We start from the raw sequence: 7,159 nt of genomic DNA, 5'->3' as shown, positions 1-7,159 counted from the left end.
GAGCCGGGGGCAAAGGGCAGCCCATCCCGAGCAGGGCAACACCCCCCAGGAGCTGGCTGGTATACTCCCCCTCCAATTGCCCCTACCCCAGTCTGGTCCCCTCGCCTGACTGAGGACTCTATGGTCAGGGATAGTGTCTCCAATTCCAGCACTGCCATTTTACTCCCCCCCCCACCATAAGTGGTCATACTATATTTTGAAGTAGGTGTCACTGCCCTCCCCCTTTATATATGATAAAGGGAACCTGAGAATTGTGTACAGACTCCCCCCAGGTCTAACCATCTTTTGGCAGAAGCATTCAACAGAACAAAATATATGGTGCATTTAGGATGTGGGTCCTCTTGTGCATGCTGCCACTGTTAAGGTCATCAGACTCATAGTGACTTTCAGCAATCCATTGCATAGGTAATCATCTTCTTTGGCCTGTCCAATGCATAGGTAATTGTCGTCTTTGGCCCATTTCTCCTTGGGAATTCTTGAATTCCTGTTGTTGAGCCTCGATCTTCACTGAGGGCCAGTCATCAACTGTTTAAGTGTTCCATTATCAATAAGCCGAAGTCTGTGGAAGGCCATAATGGCCCTGCTTTAAGTGGTTCGCTGCTCCCGCAGCTCACCACGATGTCTCTGCCTCTGCCGCCATCTTGGATCCTCGAAGGTTCATCTTTTTGGGGATGTAACTTTCAAATAAATCTTTCACTATTTTATCCTTAAAAACAAAACAAAACAAAACTTTGGAATGTGTGCTTTGAGGGCATCACCACCATTCCCTTGCACAAGCTTCCAGAAAAAGACCATAGGACCAGAGTGAGGTCCTGCTTCCTGCAGGCTGATTCCTTCACCTCCCTGAGTGTGTCTCCTTCCCTGTGTTCTAACTGTTGTTATGCTCCAGCTCATGGCTGTGATTGCTGTGTCAATCCATCTCATTGGCTATCTTCTTTTTTGCTGACCAAGCAAGATGTCCTTTTCCAGGGCCAAAAGTTGTTGTTATGTGCCATCAAGTCTCTTGCAACTCATAGCGATCCTATGTACAACAGCCCTAAACTCTGCTCTGTCCTGTGCCAATCGCACCGTCTCTGACACTCCCATCCTGATTATCCCATCACTGAATCAAGCCACCTCATAGAGGGCCTTCCCCTCCTGCGCTGTCCCTCCACCCTCCCAAACATGAGGTCCTTCTCCAAGGACCGGTCTCTCCTCACAACATGTCCAAAGTATGTTAGTCGGAGCCTCAGAATCCTTGCCTCCAAAGAGCCACCTGGTTTAACCCTTTCCAGGAAAAATCTGTTTGTTTTCCTAGCAGTCCATGGGATTCTCAATACTCTTCTCCAGCACCACAGCTCAAAGGCATCAATTCTCCTTCTATCCTCCCTAGTCATTGTCCAGCTCTCTGATGCATAACAAGTGATTGCGAAGACCATGGCCTGTATCAGCTGCACCTTAGTCTCCAGGGAGACACCATTGCTCTTCAGTACTTTGGAGAGGTCCCTAACAGCAGACTTTCCCATGGCAATGTGCCTTTTAATTTCCTGGCTCCTGGTGCCAAGACTGTTGACTGTGGAGCTAAGCAAACTAAAGCTGTAGGTGAGATGAAGTCTTGCCATTCTTGAGGGAAGAGCCCTGCACAGGGATTGGCACACAACAACCCAAATTCCACTACTGTTGAGTCAATATGTTTTCAAGATAAGACTTCTCATTTTCCTTCCAGAGCAGCCTCTGGATTTGAGCTGCGGACCTTTTGATTAGCATCACAGCTCCTGGCACACAGCAAGTCCTGCATAAATGATAACCCTGGTGCTTCTGGCCTCTTAGCTGTTCTCTTCTTTTTCTCCCCTTCATCATAACTGAGGACGTTCTGGTTGCTTAATGGGTAAGGAGTGGTGCTGCCAACCTAAAGGTATGCAGTTTCAACCCAGCAAGTACACTTTGGGAGAGAGATGGGAAATCTCCCATGTGATTGATGTTGTTGTTATATGCTGTCGAGTTGCCTGTGACTCACAGTAACCCTATGCACAGACAAACCTAAATCCTGCTCTATCCTGTGCCAATCTTACTGTCTTTGACACACCAACCCCCACCACCCCAGTCACCGAATCAGTCCATCTCATCAAGGGGCTTCCTCTCTGGCACTGTCCCTCCACCCTCCCAAGCATGATGTCTCTCTCCAGGGACGTGTCCCTCCTTGAAGCTTCAGAATCCCTGTCTCAAAGGAGCAGCCTGGTTACCCTCTCTAGGATGAACCTGTTTGTTCTCTTAGTAGTCCATGGTATAGTCAATAATCTTTCCCAGCATCACAGCTCAAAGGCATCAATTTTCCTTCTATCATCCCTAGTCATTGTCCAGCTTTCTGATGCATAGTAAGTAATTGCAAAGACTATGACCTGCATCAGGTGCTCCTTAGTTTCCAGACTGACATCATTGATCTTTAGTACTTTGGAAAGGTCTCTGACAGCAGACTTTCCCCAATGCAATTCATCTCTTGATTTCCTGACTGCTGGTACCAAGAGTGTTGACTGTGGAGCCAAGTAAACTAAAACTGTTAACTATCTCAATCTCTTCACCCTCCATACTAATGCTGCCAATTGGCCCAGTGGTGAGAATCTTCGTTTTCTTGATGTTGAGCTTCAATCCATATAGGAGGCTGCAGTCTTTGACCTTCTGCAGCAAGTGCTTCAGGTCCTCCTCAGTTTCAGCAAGCAGAGTTGTGTCATCTGCATAACACCGACTGTTGATGAGTCTTTCTCCAATGCCACATTTCTCCTCATAAAGCCTAGCCTTCCAGATGATCTGTTCTGCATATAGGATTGAAAAGGTATGGGATAGGGCATATCCCTGGCTCACACCTTTCCCAATTTTGAACAATGCTTCCTTGCTCTGTTCTGACAACTGCCCCCTGGTCCAAGTATAGGTTTTGCATAAGCACAATCAAGTGTTCTGGGACTCCCATTCTTCTCAGAGTCAGAGTTTGATAGTCTCTAAAAATCCACTGGAGGTAGCCAGGTAGCCATAATAGTGACTGGAGGATGTAGCTTAAAATCATATGGTTGTGGGTTCATATACTGTCTGTACTATTTGCAGGTACCTTGAGCAAAAAGGAATTTCACTGGGTGGAACTTCGGTTTCTCCACTTGTGAAAGGAACAGAAGACTCAAGTATTGAGGGTGTGAGGAGGGCCTGAGAGACCCAGGTCTGCAAGAATCCATTCCCATGAAATAGCTTCATGGCATCCTTAACTTGGGGATCCCTTCATGCCTCCAGTACCCTGGACACCAACGTGGCCTAAACTAGGCTTTGTAGCTGTGAGGTTATCAGGTGGAACAGAGGGAGAGGAAAAAGAACTGGGGAGGGAGAGGAACCTCCTTCTGCTGGGATTGCCTGTTAATATTGTTTCGGTTCTTCTTATCTATAAAATGGAAAAAAAAAGAAATGTGCCTGCCAAAGCCAGCCTGAGCAAGTTCTGGTGGCCCACTGGGTAAGGAGTCACACTATCAACCTGAAGATACACGTTTCGAACCCACCAGCTACTCCTTGGGAGAAAGATGGGCATTTTCCTCCGTGTGATTCACCATTTCTGAAAACCTGCTGGTGAGTCAGCTATGGGCCAGTCTGACTTGAACAGCAACAACAACAACAAAAATGCCAGCCAGAGGAACCCAGGGTGCTCAAGTGGTCAAGTGTTCCACTTGCTCCTAACTGAACAGCAAACCGTCCGAATGCTGTGCAGGGGAAAGCTGTGGCAGTGCGCCTCCATTCTGATTGCTGCTGTGTATGACTAGGCTCATACTGACCCCACATTACAGAGTAGAACTGGGGTTTGGTATAGTTGTTGTTCTTATGTGCTGTGGAGCTGCTTGTGACTCATAGCAACCCTATGTACATCAGCCCTGAAATCTGCTCTACCCTGTGCCAACTTTACTGTCTCTGACACACCTGCCCTCATTACCCCAGTCACTGAATCAACCCATGTCATTGATGGTCTTCCTCTCTTTCTCTGTCCCTCTACCCTTCCAAGCATGATGTCCCTCTCTAAGGACTGGTTCATCCTTGCAGCGTGTCCAAAGTATGTCAGATCAAGCCTCAGAATCCTTGCCTTCAAGGAGCAGCCTGATTTTACCCTCTCTAGGATGAACCTACCCTGTTTGCTGAAATTGAGGAGGACCTGAAGCACTTGCTGCAGAAGGTCAAGGACTGCAGCCTCCTATATGGGTTGAAGCTCAACATCAAGAAAACAAAGATTCTCACCACAGGGCCAATTGGCAGCATCAGTATGGATGGTGAAGAGATTGAGATAGTTTTAATTTGTTTGGCTCCACAGTCAACACTCTTGGTACCAGCAGCCAGGAAATCAAGAGACGAATTGCACTGGGAAAGTCAACTGTCAGGTACCTCTCCAGAGTACTGAAGAGCAACAACGTCAGGCTGGAGACTAAGGTGCACCTGATCTGGGCTATAGTCTTCGCAATTGCGTGCTATGCATCGGAGAGCTGGACAGTGACTAGGGATGATAGAAAGAGAATTGATGCCTTTGAGCTGTGGTGCTGGAGAAGAGTGTTGAATATACCATCGACTGCTAGGAGAACAAACAGGTTTGTCCGGAGAAGGTGAAGTTGGAATGCTCCTTGGAGTCAAGGATTCTGAAGCTTCGTCTGACATACTTTGGGCATGTTGCAAGGAGGCACTGGTCCTTGGAGAGGGACATCATGTTTGGCAGAGTGAAGGGGCGGCAAAGGAGAGGAAGCCCCTTGATGAGATGGATCAATTCAGTGAGTGGAGTGGTGGGAATGAGTGTGCTTGAGACAGCGAGGTTGGCACAGGATAGAATGGCTTTTAGAGCTCTTGTACATAGGGCTGTATGAGTCACAAGTGACTCGATGGCACATAACAACAACAACAGGGATGAACCTGTTTGTTCTTTTGGCAATCCATGGTATATTCAAAACTCTTTTCCAGCACCACAGCTCAAAGACATCAATTCTCTTTCTATCATTTATAGTCATTGTCCAGCTCTTTGACGCATGGCAAGCAATTGCGAAGATTATGGCCTGGATTAGGTGCACCTTTGTCTCCCAACTAACATCTTTACTCTTCAGTACTCTGAAGAAATTCCTGACAGCCGACTTTCCCAATACAATTCGTCTTTTGATTTCCTGGCTGCTGGTACCAAGAGTGTTGACCGTGGAGCCAAGCAAACAAAAACTGTTAATAATTTTAATCTCTTCACCATCTATGCTGCCAATTGGCCCAGTGGTGAGAATCTTTGTTTTCTTGATGTTGAGTTTCAATCCATATTGAAGGCTGCAGGTAGGAATGTAAAATGTATTGTAGGTCTGCAAAAGTTAAGGGTTTACCATAAGATTCATCAATTCTGCTGTGTATTCCAGGGTCATGACAGGAATTTACTTGATAACCATAGGTTTTAATACCACCCGCCCAAGATTACTGGCGAGAAAGCAGCTACATGTGCTTCAGAGCTGGGTAAATTCTGAGGGCCTTGCAGGGAATAAGAAGATAATCTCAGTGCGGGGGAGTGTGATGAGACCATAGGGCTAGTTAGGGGCGATTACCACCCTCTGGCGCTATCTTATTTCATCCTCCCGACAATATGAAAGAAGTGTGATTAACATGCCCCTTTTACAGATGAGGGAATCGAGGCCCAGAGAGGCAGGGCTGTTCAGAAAACTAGTATACACACCCAGATATTTCAACCTGTGAGAACTTCTTCCCACTCCAGCCTTCCTTCATGCTTACTTTGTTGCCTTCCTTTCTTTCTTTCTTTCTTTTTTTTTTCTTTCTTTCTCTCTTTCTCTTTCTCTCTTTCTCTCTTTCTCTCCTTCTCCTTCTCCTTCTCCTTCTCCTTCTCCTTCTCCTTCTCCTTCTCTTCCTTCTCCTTCTTCTTCTCTTCCTCCTCCTCCCTCCCTCCCTCCCTGCTTCCTTCCTTCCTTCCTCCATTCCTTCGGTGGGGCCACCTGCATAATAACTTGGTTGTGGTGTCGTTCACTCTCCATACAATCCATCCATGCAAAGTGTACAGTTCAATGATATTTTAGAGTAGCTTTGCTCAGAACTGTGCAATGATCACTACAGTCAAGTTTAAAATAGTTTCATTACCTCCAAAGGAAAACCCCTGCCCTTTAGCGAGGGAGTTCTCATGGCTTCTTGTTGTGTACCTTCGAGGCAGAACTGATCCTTCTATGAGTTTTCGCCTGGGAGGAGACTGCCCATCTTTCTCCCCTGCTCCATGGGAAAAAAGTTGGGCAATCTCCTCCTGTGTAATTTACTGCCTCTGAAAACTAACTGGAGGGTCAGCTGCCTGTCAGTTCCATCACCATGGTAGGTACAGAACAACAAGAAAACAATAACCCTCTAACTATTCACAGCCTAGTATGCCCCAGACCATGCCTGCCTTTTTGCCCCAGTTCCTGGCAATGACTAATCTTCTTTCTCTCCCTGTAGGTGTCTATTTGGGACCTTTCATGTGAACGAAATTAGACATCATGTCTATTACAATTGGCTTTTTTTTCCATTCTAGGGAGTCCTGGTGGGTTAGGACTTGTGCTGTTAACCCAAAGGCTAGACCTCTCTGGGGTTTGAGTACACCAGCAGTTTCTCAGGAGAAAGATGGCCAGTCACCTCCAGTGCTACTTAAAACCTCGGAAAACCCACTGGAGAGTCAGCTATGAGTTGGCTCTGTCTGCATAGCAATGAGCTAGCTGAATTCTTTGCCTCACAAGATATTTTCAGGGTCAATTTGTATTGTAGAGTGGATCGGTATTACTTGATTCCTTTTTATTGCTGAAGAATATCATATGGATATGCCACATTTTGTTCCTCCACTTGACAATTCGTGGAAATTGAGATTACTTCTCCTCTGTTGCTGTTATGTGCCCTCGAGTCGTCTGTGACTCATAGCGACCCTATGATATCAGCTCTGAAGCCTACCCTGTCCCGAGTCAGTCTCACTGATTCCAACACACCAACTCCCATTGCTCCAGTTACTGTATCAATTAATCTCCTCTGAGGTCTTCTTCTACTGCACTGTTTGTCCACCCTTCTGAGCATGATGTCCTTCTCCAAGGACAAGTTTCCTCTGGCCATGTGCCCAAAGTATGTGAGACGGAGCTTCAAAATCCTAGCCTTCGGATTAGAGACCGCAGCCGGCACC

This window comes from Elephantulus edwardii, unplaced genomic scaffold (genome assembly GCF_000299155.1).
Source record: "Elephantulus edwardii isolate Elephantulus edwardi_28Jun2011 unplaced genomic scaffold, EleEdw1.0 scaffold00151, whole genome shotgun sequence".
Lineage (NCBI taxonomy): Eukaryota > Metazoa > Chordata > Mammalia > Macroscelidea > Macroscelididae > Elephantulus > Elephantulus edwardii.
This window is presented reverse-complemented; position numbering follows the sequence as displayed.